At 53.8% G+C, this 19784-nt stretch overlaps 1 protein-coding gene across 2 annotated transcripts in view; it reads left to right on the plus strand.

The window, feature by feature from the left end:
- Positions 1-271: 271 nt before the first annotated feature.
- fhip1b (FHF complex subunit HOOK interacting protein 1B) overlaps positions 272-19784 on the plus strand; it is a 115678-nt gene continuing 96165 nt past the window's right edge. Inside the window, exon 1 of one of the 2 annotated variants that reach the window (XM_059963559.1) lies at positions 272-368. The gene's annotated coding sequence lies outside the window, so the exon portion shown is untranslated. The other variant, XM_059963560.1, reaches the window with a different exon arrangement.

Raw genomic sequence — 19784 nt, forward strand, 5'->3', positions numbered from 1 at the left:
AGGAGGGGTCCGAGTACAGATCCCTGAGGCACACCACCGGTCACCATCCTCCATGCAGAAAACGACCCGTCTACAACCACTCTTTGCCTTCCGTGGGCAAGCCGGTTCTGGATCCACAAAGCAAGGTCTCCTCCTGACTTTCTGAATGAGCCTGGCCTGGGCTGAAATCCATATACACCACATCCACTGCTCTACCCTGGTCAGTGCAGATGAGTTCATCTAATTGGTGGATTGGGAGCCGGGTTCTGATTGGCTCTGTGATGCGCAGTGTGGGGGCGCGGCTAATCCCCTGACGCATGCGTGGTTGCGTGCTGCGCGATGACGTCAGATGTTGTCAATGGCGGCGCTGCGGCCCGTGGAGACAGAGGGTGAGTGAGAGCGGCGGGAGCGGGTTGGACTGGCTGGTGGAGCGGGTCAGGAGCGATCCCGGAGTGGTGTGGAGCCGGTTCTGCAGTGGGACTGGATCAGGTCTGGAATGGGTTCACTGCTTCATCGTCTTGGTGCAGTCCCGACCTCGGAATCTGGTCCCTGGTCCAACAGCTTCGGTCCGCAAGCAGAGCGGTGCCGGTTCCCTTCCCTGGACCCTGATCCCCGATTGCAATCCGAGGGAGGCTCCTACGACAGGACTCCCTCCGCGGTCGCTGTCCCCGATCCCCTTCCCGATCCGAACCCCGATCCCTGCCACACTCTCAACCCCGACCCCTTCCCGATCCGAACCCCGATCCCTGCCACACTCTCAACCCCGACCCCTTCCCGATCCGAACCCCGATCCCATTCCCGATCCGAACCCCGATCCCTGCCACACTCTCAACCCCGACCCCTTCCCGATCCGAACCCCGATCCCATTCCCGATCCGAACCCCGATCCCTGCCACACTCTCAACCCCGACCCCTTCCCGATCCGAACCCCGATCCCATTCCCAATCCGAACCCCGATCCCTGCCACATTCTCAACCCCGATCCCATTCCCGATCCGAACCCCGATCCCATTCCCGATCCGAATCCCGATCCCATTCCCGATCCGAACCCCGATCCCTGCCACACTCTCAACCCCGACCCCTTCCCGATCCGAACCCCGATCCCTGCCACATTCTCAACCCCGATCCCATTCCCGATCCGAACCCCGATCCCATTCCCGATCCGAATCCCGATCCCATTCCCGATCCGAACCCCGATCCCTGCCACATTCTCAACCCCGATCCCATTCCCGATCCGAACCCCGATCCCCTTCCCGATCCGAACCCCGATCCCATTCCCGATCCGAACCCCGATCCCCTTCCCGATCCGAACCCCGATCCCATTCCCGATCCGAACCCCGATCCCCTTCCCGATCCGAACCCCGATCCCATTCCCGATCCGAAACCCGATCCCCTTCCCGATCCGAACCCCGATCCCATTCCCGATCCAAACCCCGATCCCATTCCCGATCCCTGCCACATTCTCAACCCCGATCCCATTCCCGATCCAAACCCCGATCCCATTCCCGATCCCTGCCACATTCTCAACCCCGATCCCCTTCCCGATCCGAACCCCGATCCCCTTCCCGATCCGAACCCCGATCCCATTCCCGATCCAAACCCCGATCCCATTCCCGATCCCTGCCACATTCTCAACCCCGATCCCCTTCCCGATCCGAACCCCGATCCCCTTCCCGATCCGAACCCCGATCCCATTCCCGATCCAAACCCCGATCCCATTCCCGATCCCTGCCACACTCTCTACCCCGATCCCTGCCACATTCTAAACCCCGATCCCTGCCACACTCTCTACCCCGATCCCTGCCACACTCTCTACCCCGATCCCTGCCACATTCTAAACCCCGATCCCTGCCACACTCTCTACCCCGATCCCTGCCACACTCTCTACCCCGATCCCTGCCACACTCTCTACCCCGATCCCTGCCACATTCTAAACCCCGATCCCATTCCCGATCTAAACCCCGATCCCTGCCACACTCTCTACCCCGATCCCTGCCACACTCTCTACCCCGATCCCTGCCACACTCTCTACCCCGATCCCTGCCACACTCTCTACCCCGATCCCTGCCACACTCTCTACCCCGATCCCTGCCACACTCTCTACCCCGATCCCTGCCACATTCTAAACCCCGATCCCTGCCACATTCTAAACCCCGATCCCTGCCACACTCTCTACCCCGATCCCTGCCACACTCTCTACCCCGATCCCTGCCACATTCTAAACCCCGATCCCTGCCACACTCTCTACCCCGATCCCTGCCACACTCTCTACCCCGATCCCTGCTACATTCTAAACCCCGATCCCTGCCACACTCTCTACCCCGATCCCTGCCACACTCTCTACCCCGATCCCTGCCACACTCTCTACCCCGATCCCTGCTACATTCTAAACCCCGATCCCTGCCACACTCTCTACCCCGATCCCTGCCACACTCTCTACCCCGATCCCTGCTACATTCTAAACCCCGATCCCATTCCCGATCTAAACCCCGATCCCTGCCACACTCTCTACCCCGATCCCTGCTACATTCTAAACCCCGATCCCATTCCCGATCTAAACCCCGATCCCTGCCACACTCTCTACCCCGATCCCTGCCACACTCTCTACCCCGATCCCTGCCACACTCTCTACCCCGATCCCTGCCACATTCTAAACCCCGATCCCTGCCACACTCTCTACCCCGATCCCTGCCACACTCTCTACCCCGATCCCTGCCACACTCTCTACCCCGATCCCTGCCACACTCTCTACCCCGATCCCTGCCACACTCTCTACCCCGATCCCTGCCACACTCTCTACCCCGATCCCTGCCACACTCTCTACCCCGATCCCTGCCACACTCTCTACCCCGATCCCTGCCACATTCTAAACCCCGATCCCTGCCACACTCTCTACCCCGATCCCTGCCACATTCTAAACCCCGATCCCTGCCACACTCTCTACCCCGATCCCTGCCACATTCTAAACCCCGATCCCTGCCACACTCTCTACCCCGATCCCTGCCACACTCTCTACCCCGATCCCTGCCACACGCTCTACCCCGATCCCTGCCACATTCTAAACCCCGATCCCTGCCACACTCTCTACCCCGATCCCTGCCACACTCTCTACCCCGATCCCTGCCACACTCTCTACCCCGATCCCTGCCACACTCTCTACCCCGATCCCTGCCACACTCTCTACTCCGATCCCTGCCACATTCTAAACCCCGATCCCTGCCACACTCTCTACCCCGATCCCTGCCACATTCTAAACCCCGATCCCTGCCACACTCTCTACTCCGATCCCTGCCACATTCTAAACCCCGATCCCTGCCACACTCTCTACCCCGATCCCTGCCACACTCTCTACCCCGATCCCTGCCACACTCTCTACCCCGATCCCTGCCACACTCTCTACCCCGATCCCTGCCACACTCTCTACCCCGATCCCTGCCACATTCTAAACCCCGATCCCTGCCACACTCTCTACCCCGATCCCTGCCACACTCTCTACCCCGATCCCTGCCACATTCTAAACCCCGATCCCTGCCACACTCTCTACCCCGATCCCTGCCACACTCTCTACCCCGATCCCTGCCACATTCTAAACCCCGATCCCTGACACACTCTCTACCCCGATCCCTGCCACACTCTCTACCCCGATCCCTGCCACATTCTAAACCCCGATCCCTGCCACATTCTAAACCCCGATCCCTGCCACATTCTAAACCCCGATCCCTGCCACACTCTCTACCCCGATCCCTGCCACACTCTCTACCCCGATCCCTGCCACACTCTCTACCCCGATCCCTGCCACACTCTCTATCCCGATCCCTGCTACACTCTCTACCCCGATCCCTGCCACATTCTAAACCCCGATCCCTGCCACACTCTCTACCCCGATCCCTGCCACACTCTCTACCCCGATCCCTGCCACACTCTCTACCCCGATCCCTGCCACACTCTCTACCCCGATCCCTGCCACACTCTCTACCCCGATCCCTGCCACATTCTAAACCCCGATCCCTGCCACACTCTCTACCCCGATCCCTGCCACACTCTCTACCCCGATCCCTGCCACACTCTCTACCCCGATCCCTGCCACACTCTCTACCCCGATCCCTGCCACATTCTAAACCCCGATCCCTGCCACACTCTCTACCCCGATCCCTGCCACATTCTAAACCCCGATCCCTGCCACACTCTCTACCCCGATCCCTGCCACATTCTAAACCCCGATCCCTGCCACACTCTCTACCCCGATCCCTGCCACACTCTCTACCCCGATCCCTGCCACACTCTCTACCCCGATCCCTGCCACACTCTCTACCCCGATCCCTGCCACACGCTCTACCCCGATCCCTGCCACATTCTAAACCCCGATCCCTGCCACACTCTCTACCCCGATCCCTGCCACACTCTCTACCCCGATCCCTGCCACACTCTCTACCCCGATCCCTGCCACACTCTCTACCCCGATCCCTGCCACACTCTCTACTCCGATCCCTGCCACATTCTAAACCCCGATCCCTTCCCGATCCGAACCCCGATCCCTGCCACACTCTCAACCCCGACCCCTTCCCGATCCGAACCCCGATCCCTGCCACACTCTCAACCCCGACCCCTTCCCGATCCGAACCCCGATCCCATTCCCGATCCGAACCCCGATCCCTGCCACACTCTCAACCCCGACCCCTTCCCGATCCGAACCCCGATCCCATTCCCGATCCGAACCCCGATCCCTGCCACACTCTCAACCCCGACCCCTTCCCGATCCGAACCCCGATCCCATTCCCAATCCGAACCCCGATCCCTGCCACATTCTCAACCCCGATCCCATTCCCGATCCGAACCCCGATCCCATTCCCGATCCGAATCCCGATCCCATTCCCGATCCGAACCCCGATCCCTGCCACACTCTCAACCCCGACCCCTTCCCGATCCGAACCCCGATCCCTGCCACATTCTCAACCCCGATCCCATTCCCGATCCGAACCCCGATCCCATTCCCGATCCGAATCCCGATCCCATTCCCGATCCGAACCCCGATCCCTGCCACATTCTCAACCCCGATCCCATTCCCGATCCGAACCCCGATCCCCTTCCCGATCCGAACCCCGATCCCATTCCCGATCCGAACCCCGATCCCCTTCCCGATCCGAACCCCGATCCCATTCCCGATCCGAACCCCGATCCCCTTCCCGATCCGAACCCCGATCCCATTCCCGATCCGAAACCCGATCCCCTTCCCGATCCGAACCCCGATCCCATTCCCGATCCAAACCCCGATCCCATTCCCGATCCCTGCCACATTCTCAACCCCGATCCCATTCCCGATCCAAACCCCGATCCCATTCCCGATCCCTGCCACATTCTCAACCCCGATCCCCTTCCCGATCCGAACCCCGATCCCCTTCCCGATCCGAACCCCGATCCCATTCCCGATCCAAACCCCGATCCCATTCCCGATCCCTGCCACATTCTCAACCCCGATCCCCTTCCCGATCCGAACCCCGATCCCCTTCCCGATCCGAACCCCGATCCCATTCCCGATCCAAACCCCGATCCCATTCCCGATCCCTGCCACACTCTCTACCCCGATCCCTGCCACATTCTAAACCCCGATCCCTGCCACACTCTCTACCCCGATCCCTGCCACACTCTCTACCCCGATCCCTGCCACATTCTAAACCCCGATCCCTGCCACACTCTCTACCCCGATCCCTGCCACACTCTCTACCCCGATCCCTGCCACACTCTCTACCCCGATCCCTGCCACATTCTAAACCCCGATCCCATTCCCGATCTAAACCCCGATCCCTGCCACACTCTCTACCCCGATCCCTGCCACACTCTCTACCCCGATCCCTGCCACACTCTCTACCCCGATCCCTGCCACACTCTCTACCCCGATCCCTGCCACACTCTCTACCCCGATCCCTGCCACACTCTCTACCCCGATCCCTGCCACATTCTAAACCCCGATCCCTGCCACATTCTAAACCCCGATCCCTGCCACACTCTCTACCCCGATCCCTGCCACACTCTCTACCCCGATCCCTGCCACATTCTAAACCCCGATCCCTGCCACACTCTCTACCCCGATCCCTGCCACACTCTCTACCCCGATCCCTGCTACATTCTAAACCCCGATCCCTGCCACACTCTCTACCCCGATCCCTGCCACACTCTCTACCCCGATCCCTGCCACACTCTCTACCCCGATCCCTGCTACATTCTAAACCCCGATCCCTGCCACACTCTCTACCCCGATCCCTGCCACACTCTCTACCCCGATCCCTGCTACATTCTAAACCCCGATCCCATTCCCGATCTAAACCCCGATCCCTGCCACACTCTCTACCCCGATCCCTGCTACATTCTAAACCCCGATCCCATTCCCGATCTAAACCCCGATCCCTGCCACACTCTCTACCCCGATCCCTGCCACACTCTCTACCCCGATCCCTGCCACACTCTCTACCCCGATCCCTGCCACATTCTAAACCCCGATCCCTGCCACACTCTCTACCCCGATCCCTGCCACACTCTCTACCCCGATCCCTGCCACACTCTCTACCCCGATCCCTGCCACACTCTCTACCCCGATCCCTGCCACACTCTCTACCCCGATCCCTGCCACACTCTCTACCCCGATCCCTGCCACACTCTCTACCCCGATCCCTGCCACACTCTCTACCCCGATCCCTGCCACATTCTAAACCCCGATCCCTGCCACACTCTCTACCCCGATCCCTGCCACATTCTAAACCCCGATCCCTGCCACACTCTCTACCCCGATCCCTGCCACATTCTAAACCCCGATCCCTGCCACACTCTCTACCCCGATCCCTGCCACACTCTCTACCCCGATCCCTGCCACACGCTCTACCCCGATCCCTGCCACATTCTAAACCCCGATCCCTGCCACACTCTCTACCCCGATCCCTGCCACACTCTCTACCCCGATCCCTGCCACACTCTCTACCCCGATCCCTGCCACACTCTCTACCCCGATCCCTGCCACACTCTCTACTCCGATCCCTGCCACATTCTAAACCCCGATCCCTGCCACACTCTCTACCCCGATCCCTGCCACATTCTAAACCCCGATCCCTGCCACACTCTCTACTCCGATCCCTGCCACATTCTAAACCCCGATCCCTGCCACACTCTCTACCCCGATCCCTGCCACACTCTCTACCCCGATCCCTGCCACACTCTCTACCCCGATCCCTGCCACACTCTCTACCCCGATCCCTGCCACACTCTCTACCCCGATCCCTGCCACATTCTAAACCCCGATCCCTGCCACACTCTCTACCCCGATCCCTGCCACACTCTCTACCCCGATCCCTGCCACATTCTAAACCCCGATCCCTGCCACACTCTCTACCCCGATCCCTGCCACACTCTCTACCCCGATCCCTGCCACATTCTAAACCCCGATCCCTGACACACTCTCTACCCCGATCCCTGCCACACTCTCTACCCCGATCCCTGCCACATTCTAAACCCCGATCCCTGCCACATTCTAAACCCCGATCCCTGCCACATTCTAAACCCCGATCCCTGCCACACTCTCTACCCCGATCCCTGCCACACTCTCTACCCCGATCCCTGCCACACTCTCTACCCCGATCCCTGCCACACTCTCTATCCCGATCCCTGCTACACTCTCTACCCCGATCCCTGCCACATTCTAAACCCCGATCCCTGCCACACTCTCTACCCCGATCCCTGCCACACTCTCTACCCCGATCCCTGCCACACTCTCTACCCCGATCCCTGCCACACTCTCTACCCCGATCCCTGCCACACTCTCTACCCCGATCCCTGCCACATTCTAAACCCCGATCCCTGCCACACTCTCTACCCCGATCCCTGCCACACTCTCTACCCCGATCCCTGCCACACTCTCTACCCCGATCCCTGCCACACTCTCTACCCCGATCCCTGCCACATTCTAAACCCCGATCCCTGCCACACTCTCTACCCCGATCCCTGCCACATTCTAAACCCCGATCCCTGCCACACTCTCTACCCCGATCCCTGCCACATTCTAAACCCCGATCCCTGCCACACTCTCTACCCCGATCCCTGCCACACTCTCTACCCCGATCCCTGCCACACTCTCTACCCCGATCCCTGCCACACTCTCTACCCCGATCCCTGCCACACGCTCTACCCCGATCCCTGCCACATTCTAAACCCCGATCCCTGCCACACTCTCTACCCCGATCCCTGCCACACTCTCTACCCCGATCCCTGCCACACTCTCTACCCCGATCCCTGCCACACTCTCTACCCCGATCCCTGCCACACTCTCTACTCCGATCCCTGCCACATTCTAAACCCCGATCCCTGCCACACTCTCTACCCCGATCCCTGCCACATTCTAAACCCCGATCCCTGCCACACTCTCTACCCCGATCCCTGCCACATTCTAAACCCCGATCCCTGCCACACTCTCTACCCCGATCCCTGCCACACTCTCTACCCCGATCCCTGCCACACTCTCTACCCCGATCCCTGCCACACTCTCTACCCCGATCCCTGCCACACTCTCTACCCCGATCCCTGCCACATTCTAAACCCCGATCCCTGCCACACTCTCTACCCCGATCCCTGCCACACTCTCTACCCCGATCCCTGCCACATTCTAAACCCCGATCCCTGCCACACTCTCTACCCCGATCCCTGCCACACTCTCTACCCCGATCCCTGCCACATTCTAAACCCCGATCCCTGACACACTCTCTACCCCGATCCCTGCCACACTCTCTACCCCGATCCCTGCCACATTCTAAACCCCGATCCCTGCCACATTCTAAACCCCGATCCCTGCCACATTCTAAACCCCGATCCCTGCCACACTCTCTACCCCGATCCCTGCCACACTCTCTACCCCGATCCCTGCCACACTCTCTACCCCGATCCCTGCCACACTCTCTATCCCGATCCCTGCTACACTCTCTACCCCGATCCCTGCCACATTCTAAACCCCGATCCCTGCCACACTCTCTACCCCGATCCCTGCCACACTCTCTACCCCGATCCCTGCCACACTCTCTACCCCGATCCCTGCCACACTCTCTACCCCGATCCCTGCCACACTCTCTACCCCGATCCCTGCCACATTCTAAACCCCGATCCCTGCCACACTCTCTACCCCGATCCCTGCCACACTCTCTACCCCGATCCCTGCCACACTCTCTACCCCGATCCCTGCCACACTCTCTACCCCGATCCCTGCCACACTCTCTACCCCGATCCCTGCCACATTCTATACCCCGATCCCTGCCACACTCTCTACCCCGATCCCTGCCACATTCTAAACCCCGATCCCTGCCACACTCTCTACCCCGATCCCTGCCACATTCTAAACCCCGATCCCTGCCACACTCTCTACCCCGATCCCTGCCACACTCTCTACCCCGATCCCTGCCACACTCTCTACCCCGATCCCTGCCACACTCTCTACCCCGATCCCTGCCACACGCTCTACCCCGATCCCTGCCACATTCTAAACCCCGATCCCTGCCACATTCTAAACCCCGATCCCTGCCACACTCTCTACCCCGATCCCTGCCACACTCTCTACCCCGATCCCTGCCACATTCTAAACCCCGATCCCTGCCACACTCTCTACCCCGATCCCTGCCACACTCTCTACCCCGATCCCTGCCACACTCTCTACCCCGATCCCTGCCACACTCTCTACCCCGATCCCTGCCACACTCTCTACCCCGATCCCTGCCACATTCTATACCCCGATCCCTGCCACACTCTCTACCCCGATCCCTGCCACATTCTAAACCCCGATCCCTGCCACACTCTCTACCCCGATCCCTGCCACATTCTAAACCCCGATCCCTGCCACACTCTGTACCCCGATCCCTGCCACACTCTCTACCCCGATCCCTGCCACACTCTCTACCCCGATCCCTGCCACACTCTCTACCCCGATCCCTGCCACACGCTCTACCCCGATCCCTGCCACATTCTAAACCCCGATCCCTGCCACACTCTCTACCCCGATCCCTGCCACACTCTCTACCCCGATCCCTGCCACACTCTCTACCCCGATCCCTGCCACACTCTCTACCCCGATCCCTGCCACACTCTCTACTCCGATCCCTGCCACATTCTAAACCCCGATCCCTGCCACACTCTCTACCCCGATCCCTGCCACATTCTAAACCCCGATCCCTGCCACACTCTCTACCCCGATCCCTGCCACATTCTAAACCCCGATCCCTGCCACACTCTCTACCCCGATCCCTGCCACACTCTCTACCCCGATCCCTGCCACACTCTCTACCCCGATCCCTGCCACACTCTCTACCCCGATCCCTGCCACACTCTCTACCCCGATCCCTGCCACATTCTAAACCCCGATCCCTGCCACACTCTCTACCCCGATCCCTGCCACACTCTCTACCCCGATCCCTGCCACATTCTAAACCCCGATCCCTGCCACACTCTCTACCCCGATCCCTGCCACACTCTCTACCCCGATCCCTGCCACATTCTAAACCCCGATCCCTGACACACTCTCTACCCCGATCCCTGCCACACTCTCTACCCCGATCCCTGCCACATTCTAAACCCCGATCCCTGCCACATTCTAAACCCCGATCCCTGCCACATTCTAAACCCCGATCCCTGCCACACTCTCTACCCCGATCCCTGCCACACTCTCTACCCCGATCCCTGCCACACTCTCTACCCCGATCCCTGCCACACTCTCTATCCCGATCCCTGCTACACTCTCTACCCCGATCCCTGCCACATTCTAAACCCCGATCCCTGCCACACTCTCTACCCCGATCCCTGCCACACTCTCTACCCCGATCCCTGCCACACTCTCTACCCCGATCCCTGCCACATTCTAAACCCCGATCCCTGCCACACTCTCTACCCCGATCCCTGCTACACTCTCTACCCCGATCCCTGCCACATTCTAAACCCCGATCCCATTCCCGATCTAAACCCCGATCCCTGCCACATTCTAAAGCCTGATCGCATTCAGGATCACTCCTTTCTTCAAACCCGGATACCATTCCCAATCCCAGTCCCTTATCCCAAACCATGAACCCCTTTTTGATTTCAGTCCCATGTCCCAAACCCTTATCCCATTCTCAATCCTTGTCCCTTATTCCAAACCCTGATCCCGTTTCCAATAATAGTCGTTCATCCCAAACTGCGATTCCATTTCCCATGCCAGTTCCTGATCCCATCCCCGATTCCAGACCCTGCTCCTCTTCCCTAATGTCAAATTTCCAGTTTCTGACCCTAATCCTTTTGCCTGATCCTAATGCCCACACCCTGATCTGTGTACTGGTTGCAGGTTCCTGATCCCAGTCCTCTGTCCTGGTTTCTGATCCTGAACTCAGCCCAGGATTGCAGACCAACTGCTGCCCACACCCCTCCCCCACCCCACCCACCTCAGCTACTTTCCTGGTCCTAAGACCATTTGGCCCATTGAGTCTGCTCTGTCCCCAAAACCTATGACGCCCTTATTAATCAAGAACCTATCAACCTCCAACTTAAATATACCCAATGACTTGGCCTTCACAACCATCTATAGCAATGAATTACACTGACTTCCTGCCCTCTAGCTAAAGAAATTCCCCTTCCTCTTTGTTCTAAATGGACATCCTTCTATTCTGAGGCTGTGCTCTCAGGTCCTAGACGACCCCACCACAGAAAACATCCTCTCCACATCCATTCTACCTTGGCTTTTCAACATTTGATAAGTTTCAATGAGATTCCCCCCCCCCCCCCCACCATTCTTGTAAACACCTGTGATTTCAGGCCCAGAGCCATCAAACACTCCACGTACATTAACACTTTTGTTCCTGGAATCATTCTGATGAACCTCCTGTGGACCCTGTCCAATCCCAGCACATCCTTTCTTAGCTAGAGGGCCCAAAACTGCTCGTGTGGTCTGACCAATAACTTATAGTGGTGTTAGAAAGTTCATGAACCCTTTAGAATTTCACTATTTCTGCATAAATACAACCGAAAATGTGATCACACAAGACCTGAAACTAGATAAAGAGAATCCAATTAAATAAATAATACAGAACATGATACTTGTTCATTTATTTCTTTATTGAGAAAATGATCCAATATTACATGTATTTGTCAGAAAGGTATGTGAACCTTGCTTTCAGTAACTGTTGTGCCCCCCCCTCCCCCCGCCCCTGTACAGTAATAACTTCAACCAATCATTCCCAGTAACTGCTGATCATTCCTGCATGTTGGCTCGGAGGAGTTTTAGGCCATTCCTCCTTACAGAACTGCTTCAGCTCTGGGATGTTGGTGAGATTCCTTGCATGAACTGCTCACTTCAGATCCTTCCACAACATTTCTATAGGATTAAAGTCAGGACTTTGACTCAGCCGTTCCAAAATGTGAAATTCCTTCTGCTTTAACCATTCTTTGGTGTGTCTTGCTGCATGACCCACTTTCTCTTGAGCTTCACAGACAGATACCCTGACATTTTCCGGTAGAATTTGGGGGTACAATTCAGAATTTATAGTTCCATCGATGATTGCAAGCTGTCCCGGTCCTGAGGCAGCAAAGCAGGGCCAAGCCACGACACTGCCACCACCGTGTTTCACAGATGGGATGGGGTCCTGATGATGAAATGCAGCCTTAGCTTTTTTCCAAACATAATGTCTCTCGTTTAAGCCAAAGGGCTCTATTTTGGACTCATCCATCCACAGGACATTCTTACAATAGCCGTCTGGCTTATCCACGTAGTCTTTAGCAAACTTTAGATGGGGTGTAATGTGCTTCTTAAAAGTCGTGGCTTTCTCCTTACAATCTGCCATACACACCGTTGTCGTTCAGTGTTTGACCGGATGAACACTGATGTTAGCAAATACGAGAGAGGCCTGTAGCTCCTGAGTTGTTACCCTGGAGTTCTTTGTCACCTCCTGGAATATTACAGGCCTTGCTCCTGGAGTGATTTTCGTTGGTTGACCAGTCCTGAGGAGAATAACAACAGTGTTGAATTTCTTCCATTCGTACACCATCGGACTGGATTGGTGGAGCCCAAACTCTTTGCAAATGGTTTGTGTCCTTTTCCAGCCCGGTGAGCATCAACAACTTTTTTTTCTGAGATTCCCAGAAAACTCCTTTAATCGAAGCATGGCACATTTCCAAAAACCTGTGTGGTGAAGACCCAGGTTTATGCTTTTTAAGTAGGGCAGGGCCTGCCACTCTCACACCTGATTGACAGCCCATTGATTGAAACACCTGACTCTAATTTCCCCTTTAAATGAACTGATCAGAGGTTCATATACTTTTTCCAACAAATACATATAATATTCGATCATTTCTCTCAGTAAGTAAATGAACGAGTATAATGTTTTTGTGTAATTTATTTAGTTAGGTTCTCTTTATCTAGTTTTAGAACTTGTGTGAAGATCTGATCACATTTTAGGTCATAGTTATGCAGAAATAGAGACAATTCTAAAAGATTCCCAAGCTTCCTAGCGCCACTGTATATAAAGTCCATGATTTCAGCTGCCCTGAACTCACTTCCTGATCCCATCTCCATATTCCAGACTCTGACATCTACCGCTGATCCCAAGTGATCTGCGTCCCTGACTGCTGGTTTGTGTTCCAGCTCCCAGTGGGGAATATTGCTTGCTTATGTCTGTGAGAGAGACTGTGTTTTGTGGAGGAGGGTCTTCTGTGTTGGGGTGTGCAATGATCAGCCTGAAAAAGAATAGATTTCACACACTGACCTTCAGCTGCTCAGGCCTGAGTTCTCTGTGGACATCTCTGACCAATTCTCTTTGCAATTTAAACCATGTTTAAGGTGGTAAACTTGCTGATTGTGAAAGGTCACTGACCCGAAGCATAGAGTGTTCATCTGCACAGAAGCTGACCGACTTGTTGAGTATTTCCAGCACTTTCTAAACACAAGAGATCCTCGTGTGTTTAAGCTATCTTATGCACTAGCCTACGTGCCATCAAGGACATATATAGAGAAAAGGGCCAGTAACATCATGAAGGATCCCACCCACCCTGCTCACGGTCTGTTTGTCCCACTCCCATCAGGGAGGAGGCTGCGCAGCATCCACACCAGGACCACCAGACTCAAAAACAGTTACTTTCCCCAAGGAGTGAGGCTGATCAACACCTCCACCCACTCACCCACCCCTCCACAGCCCCCAACCACCACTACTTTATCATTTCCTGTCAGAATTGCCTTGTGTACAGACACTCCTGTGCCTAGCATCACTTTATAGACTTACTGTCAATCCGTGTATATAAGCTATCTTATGTGTTTATATTTATGGAGTGCTTTTTATTGTCGTGTTCTTTTTTGTGCTGCATTGGATCCAGAGTAACAGTTGCTTTATTCTCCTTTACACTTGCGTACAGGTGTCCCCCGCTTTACGAATGATCACTTTACGCCACTTTGCTTTTGCAAAAGACCTACATTAGTGACCTGTTTTCGCATTACAAAGAGGATTTTTGCTTTTACAAAAATTTTTCTCATATAAGTGAATGGTTCTTTGCTTTACACCATTTCGGCTTAAGAAACGTTCATAGGAACGCTCTACCTTTGTAAAGTGGGGGGGGGGGAAACACCTGTACCGGAAATGACGTTAAACTATTTTGAATCTTGAATCCTGTAGATGCTGGAAATCCAGAGTAAATGCTGGAAGAGCATGCACAAAATACTTGAGGATCTCAGCAGGGCAGGCGACATCTGTGAAGGGAATAAAAACAGTTAACATTTCGGGCCAAGACCTGACAAAGTGTCTCAGCCAGAAATACTGACTGTTAATTCCTCTCCATAGATGCTGCCTGACCTGCTGAGTTCCTCTGGCATTTTCTGTTGTGTTGCCCCTCCATGTTATGTTTCAAATTACAAAACCAATAATGTAAGCTGTCCTGTGTCTGGAATTTCTGAGGGAAAAGTCTAGGAGCTTCCCTATTTAAACCTTGCTGAAACTGGGAGTTAAAGACTTTCTTGGATTTATACAAACTCCAACTGCAAAATGCAGGACTTCCTCAGCCTGCTGGACAGCCGCTGTGATCTGGTCATGGGTGCAAGCAGAGTAATAGGGTTGATTACTAACTCAATTGGTTCAGTACAATATTATGGACCGAAAGACCTTTTCCTGTCCTGTACTGTTCTATATTTAATATTCTTTGAGAGGGAAAATAAATTCAGTCACGATTGAATGGACGAGCAGATTAAATGGGCTGACAGGCCTAACTGTGCTCCTGTATTTTCTGGTTAAATGCTGCAGGTCTTTCTGAGGAGAGATCATCACCCGAATTTTCATATATTTACATACGTTCTTACAACTGTAGAGCTTTGAGTCACTGTAAGCATCTGTCTCACGTGTGCCATTTAATATCTACTGCTGACTCTGCCAGCGACACGCAGAGACGAGAGTCATAGAGAAGTACAGCTTCAATGCCAAATCCATTGAAACCTAGCTGGGATGTGGGAGGGAACTGAAGCCTCTCAGAGTGGGTGGGAGAAAGAGTCGAGCAGGAGATTCCACACGGTGAGAGAGAGAGAGAGTGCAAACTCCACACAGACAGCGCTGGAGGAGGAGCCTCTCTCTTGAGCACTATTACGGCTCAGGGCGTGAGAGTTCAATTCTGCCACACTTTGTACACCCTCCCTGTGATCCGAATGGGTTTTCTCCGGATACTCTGTAAGGCGTACTGATCAATAGGTTAATTGGCCCTGTGGTTAGGCGAGGGTTAACTCAGGGGTTGCTGGATGGTGCGACCTGAAGGGGAAGGGCCTGTTTCACGCTGTATCTGTAAATAAAATAAAGTGCTTAACAGCTGCACTGCCCGTTGCACCGATACTTCCACCTGTAGCCGATCCCCTCCCCACAGCTGCTGCCTGACTCTTCCCAGAGAACTTCCACTTCTCCTTTTATTTCTCGTTGCCAGTGTCAGCGATGTTTTATTACCTTTTACTCTACATGCCCTCAAGGTATTCCAGAGCATCTTAATGATTTGAACGGGTGCTTCTGAGGCAAACTAGACAGCAAGCCTCCGAAATCTGTGATAATCAACATCAGGGAGCGTACTTGAGCACCTCCGCTCCATCCACAGAAAGTAGAATTTCCCAGTGGCCAACCGTTTTAATTCCCATCCCCATTCCAGTTCTGACATGTCGGTTCACGGCCTCCTCTTCTGCTATGATGAGGCCACCCTAGGGTGGAGGAGCAACACCTCATATTCTGTCTAGTTAGCCTTCAACCTGATGGCATGAACATCAATTTCTTCAACTACCGGTAATTTTCCTCCCTTCCTTCCTGCTTCTTTCCCCACTCTGGCCACTTGCCTCTTCTCACCTGTGTATCTCAACCCCCAGGACCTCTTCGTTTCCTCTTTCTCCCATGGTCCACTCTCCTCTCCTGTCAGATTCCTTCTTCTCCACCTATCACCTACCAGCTTCTTACTTCATCCCCACCTCCCCCATCCAACTGGTCTCACCTGCCAGCTTGTACTCCTTCCCCTTCCCCCACCATTTTATTCTGGGATCTTCCCCCTTCCTTTCCAGGTCTGATGAAGGGTTCTGGTCCAAAACATTGACTGTTTAATTATTTCCATACGTGCTGCCTGACCTGCTGAGTTCCTCCAGCATTTTGAGTGTGTTATTCAGGATTTGGCAAACCTGTTTTTGTGATGTTGAAAGCTGTCAGTGAAAATTTCAGGGAGATCTTTCCAACCCAATTGGAGAGCTTGCCTTAGTGACGGTACAGTGTCCCACAGTGGACTGGTCACCCTGGGGGAGGATTGGCTCCTACGTCAGACTACATTTGTGCCTTCAAAACTACTGCCTGGATTAGAGAGCATGCCTTATGAGGATAGGTTGAGCGAGCTGGGGCTTTTCTCTGGAGAGAAGGACGATGAGAGGTGACTTGATAGAGGTGTACAAGATGATAATTGAATTGATTTAATTTCTTACATCCTTCACATACGAGTAAAAATCTTTATGTTACGTCTCTGTCTAAATGTGCAATGTGCAATCATTGTAATTTATAACAAATAGAACAGTCAATGTAATCTAGAAATACACTCAGATCAGTGTGAGTTCATCAGTCTGATGGCCTGGTGGAAGAAGCTGAACCAGAGCCTGTTGGTCCTGGCTGTTTTGCTGTGGTACCGTTTCCCGGGTGGTAGCAGCTGGAACAGTTTGTGGTTGGGGTGACTCGGGTCCCCAATGATCCTACGGGCCCTTTTTATGCACCTTTTTTATGAACCATACATTGATAAAGTGGACAGCCTGAAACTCCATTTGCTAGGTTGGAAATGGCCAATACGAGGGGGGGGGGGGGATTTTAATGCGAGGTATGGGGGGTGGTAGAGGTAGCTTTTTTTTAGGGGTGGTTGTAGAGGCAGATACATGTGGGAGATTTAAGAGACTTAGATAAGCACGTGGATGATAGGAAAATAGAAGCTATGTCAGAGGGAAGGCTGTTAGAGTAGGTTACCTTGGTGGGGTGAAGGGCCTGTGTTCTGTGCTAACCCACCTCAGGTGTCGAGTGCAGAATGCCACATCTGAGAACGGAAAGCTCTGCTCATGGAGGTACGAGAGACTCTGCAGATTCTGGAATCTGAAGCGACACAGACTGCTGCCGAAACTCAGGAGGACTGGCAGCCAGCCATCCTGACGTGGGGTTTCAACCTGTAAGGTGGACAGCTGCTTTCCTCCAGCAGATAGCTTGTTGCTTCTGATAGTTCAGTTCTGTCCTCCCAGAATCAGGTCTATTATCAGTGACATACGTTGTGAAATTTGTTGTTTTGTGGCAGTAGCACAGAGCAATACAGAAGGATACTACACATTACAATAAGAAATGTATATTCAAAATTAAGTAAGTAGTGCAAAAATAGTGAGGTAGCATTCACAAGTTTATGAACTATTCAGAAATCTGATGGTGGAGGGGAAGAAGCTGTTCTTAAAGCATTGAGTGTGTGTCTCAGGCTCCTGTACCTCCTCCCTGACGGTAGTAATGAGAAGAGGGCATATCCCGGCTGATGGGAGTCCTTAATGATGGATGCCGCCTCTTTGAGGCATCGCTTCTTGAAGATGTCCTCAATTGTGATGAGGCTGGTGCCCATGATGGAGTTGCTGAGTTTACAACCTTCTGCAGCTTTCTCTGATCATTGCAATAGCCTCCTCAGCACTGCTGGGTGTAGCAGCTCTGACATGAGCCCTCTGACAGTGCAGCACAGCATTAGCACTGTTGCAACTTTAATTCTAGTCCTGAAGAAGGGTCGCTGCTTGAAACCTCAATTGTTTATTCCCCTCCCCGTATTCCCCGCCTGACCTGCTGAGTTTCTCCAGCATTTTGTGCGTTGCTCAGGATTTCTAGCGTCTGCAGAATTTCTTATGTCTGTGATTATCAGTACTGGTGTAGCACTCCCTCCCCATTACTGCCCGCCCAGTAGTAGCTCTGTCCCTCAGCATTGCCCTCTGAATGTGTGTACACATTCCCCGACTGGCAGTGTTGTGTTTGTTGGATTTGCACGCTGATATCAGTGGGGGAGGATGTACAACCAATGTATTTCAGTTAAACCGTGTCCTCATACAGCCGTGCCCAAACGTGCAGAACACGCCTTCTGTGTACACTACCAGGTCTGTGAGTCACTCCACTGCACAGGACCTCATTGCCGGAGGGGAAGGAGGCTGCGGCATGCCTTACAAGTGAGATGTCCAGAGAACAATGTCACGCCTTCCAAATGTTAAAGAACTAATTCTGTACAATTCCCCAAAACTGTTCAGTGATTCTTCAGTGGTGCAGTTGAAGAGGCAAGGTTTGCAGTACAGTGAGGGTCATTGGAGACTCGTACAGCCCAGCACATCCATTCAGACTGTGCTGCTTGGTGAGATATCCCAGCTGGCCACATTTGGTCAATAATCCTCTCCTATCTGTCTACCTATCAGATAGCTGTTAAACATTGCTAATATGCCTACAATACCTCAACCACCATTCCTGGCAGTTCATTCCAAACATGCACCACCCTCTGTGTGAAGAAACTGCCTGATATCCTTTTAAATCTCTCATCTCTCTGCTAAACCTCTGCCCTCTTGTTTTAGCACCCCCTTGCTGGGAAAAAAGTCTGTCTATGCTCCTCATGATCTTGTATTCCTCTATCAGTTCAGCCCTCAATCTCCTACGTTCCAGGAAATTAAGTCGTAATCTATGCAACCTTGGCATGTAACGCAGGTCCCTGAGTCGCCGCAATATCCTGGTAAACCAGTTCTGCACTCGTTTTAGTTTAATAACATCCTTCCTGGAACAGGATGACTAAGACTGTACACTGTATTTCCAGTGTAGCATCACCAAAATCTTACAACTCTGCAATGCAACTTCCCAACTCCTATACACAATGCCCCAACTAATGAAGGGCAGTGTGCCAAACCTTATCTGCCTGTGATATGGTGAAAGTAGTTTACTGTCTGGTTAGGCAGCTTACAGTACAGTGGGGTAGTTTACTATATACTTATTTAAGCCAACTACTCTACTGGGTTTAGGCCATAAGACAGAGGAGCAGAATTAGGCCATTCAGCCCATCAAGTCTGCTCTGCCATTCCATCATGGCTGATCCCGGATCCCGCTCAACCCCATACACCTGCTTTCTCGCCATATCCTTTGATGCCCTGACCGATCAGGCAACAATCAACTTCTGTCTTAAATATACCCACAGACCTGGCCTCCACCGCAGTCTGTGGTAGAAAATTCCACAGATTTAAAAAAAAATTCTTTCCTGCCTCTGTTCTAAAAGGTTGCCCCTCAGTTTTGAGACTGTGCCC

The sequence above is a fragment of the Hypanus sabinus genome, chromosome 3 (assembly GCF_030144855.1).
Source record: "Hypanus sabinus isolate sHypSab1 chromosome 3, sHypSab1.hap1, whole genome shotgun sequence".
Classification (NCBI taxonomy): domain Eukaryota; kingdom Metazoa; phylum Chordata; class Chondrichthyes; order Myliobatiformes; family Dasyatidae; genus Hypanus; species Hypanus sabinus.